Raw genomic sequence first — 1321 nt, 5'->3', positions numbered from 1 at the left:
ATATAATTAAGATAATTATCAAGTTCTAACAAAATAATTAATTATTATCTTTATAAAAAAATTATATTATTAAACCAAATATAATTACTTCGTTATTAAACCTAAATTAAATTATAATAAAAAAATTGAATTAAATTAGTACACAAAAAATAGAAATGTTAAATAATTAATTTCATACTAGCATCGATATATATATTTTTGTCAAATTTTTATGATATATTCAAACTTATATTTTATTCAAAAATAAAAACATCATCGTTTTGTTCAAAATCACATAAGACCATACCTATAACATCGCTTGAGATAAAAAATAAAATGAAATATTAAAATTAAGATGTATCTCGCTGCATTGCGCGAGTACCTTCTAGTATATATATATATATAAGGGGTTGGTTCAAATACTAACTCAAACTATTGTGCAAACTATCCTAACCGATCTTGATCGTTCATTTTCTCATCAAACGGTCCTTATTAAATGAGACTACAAAAATAATCATTTAATTAATGTATTAAATGAGATGTCTATAAACAACTGTTCAAAAGGTAATTTTGTAAAAAAATCGCATCACATCGTGAACCTATATTATTCAGACGATTTTGTAACCTCCAATCAACTACGAAACTTCCAATCTATACGATCAATAGTGTATATCATTAGCGAAAAATTTGGTTCATAATATTCATCAAAACGATGGATGATTTTAGCGAAATGCATACAAGTTTGGATGTGTGAACCTAATGAATAATTGAAACATGTGTGTGAACCAAATGGACATATTGTGTGAACCAATTGACACATATGTGCACAAGTGAACACGTGTCGACGTTTGAGTGAACATGTGCGTGAACGGTTTGATCATTTTCTTCACTTTCAGAATTCGAAATCCGAATGTATTCGTAGACGCTTTTTTCATTCTCATTGTTATCGATATGTTTTACTCTATGATTATCCATATTACTCGGACTATAACGGAATCTTTACAAAATGGACTTTTTTGAAATTTACAATATCAAAACCATTGTAGGAAGAATGAAATGTAAAAATCAGTAAGATGAACAAATGTGAAACTTCATGTCATTATTACATGAAGATCAATTAGTGATATTTTAAGATTTGTAACTCCCAATTAAAATATTGGGGAGTTACATAAAAATGACAAATTACCTAAATACTCTTACACTTAATATGTGAGTTACATTTGAACATAACTAAAGATGGAACATGATTGGTTGATGTTGGTTAGCATAGTTAACACAAAAAAATGGGTTAGTATTTGAACCAACTTATATATATATATATATATATATATATATATATATA

At 26.3% G+C, this 1321-nt stretch overlaps 1 protein-coding gene across 1 annotated transcript in view; it reads right to left on the bottom strand.

Annotated features, from left to right (window-relative positions):
• The window catches only part of LOC112508014 (BTB/POZ domain-containing protein At5g48800), a 7698-nt gene that overhangs the window by 5041 nt on the left and 1336 nt on the right, over positions 1–1321 (bottom strand). The window lies entirely within an intron of this gene.

This window comes from Cynara cardunculus, assembly GCF_001531365.2.
Source record: "Cynara cardunculus var. scolymus isolate 2C chromosome LG 2, CcrdV1, whole genome shotgun sequence".
Taxonomy (NCBI): domain Eukaryota; kingdom Viridiplantae; phylum Streptophyta; class Magnoliopsida; order Asterales; family Asteraceae; genus Cynara; species Cynara cardunculus.
Note: the sequence above shows the minus strand (reverse complement) of the source record. Positions and strands in the feature narration are given on the sequence as shown.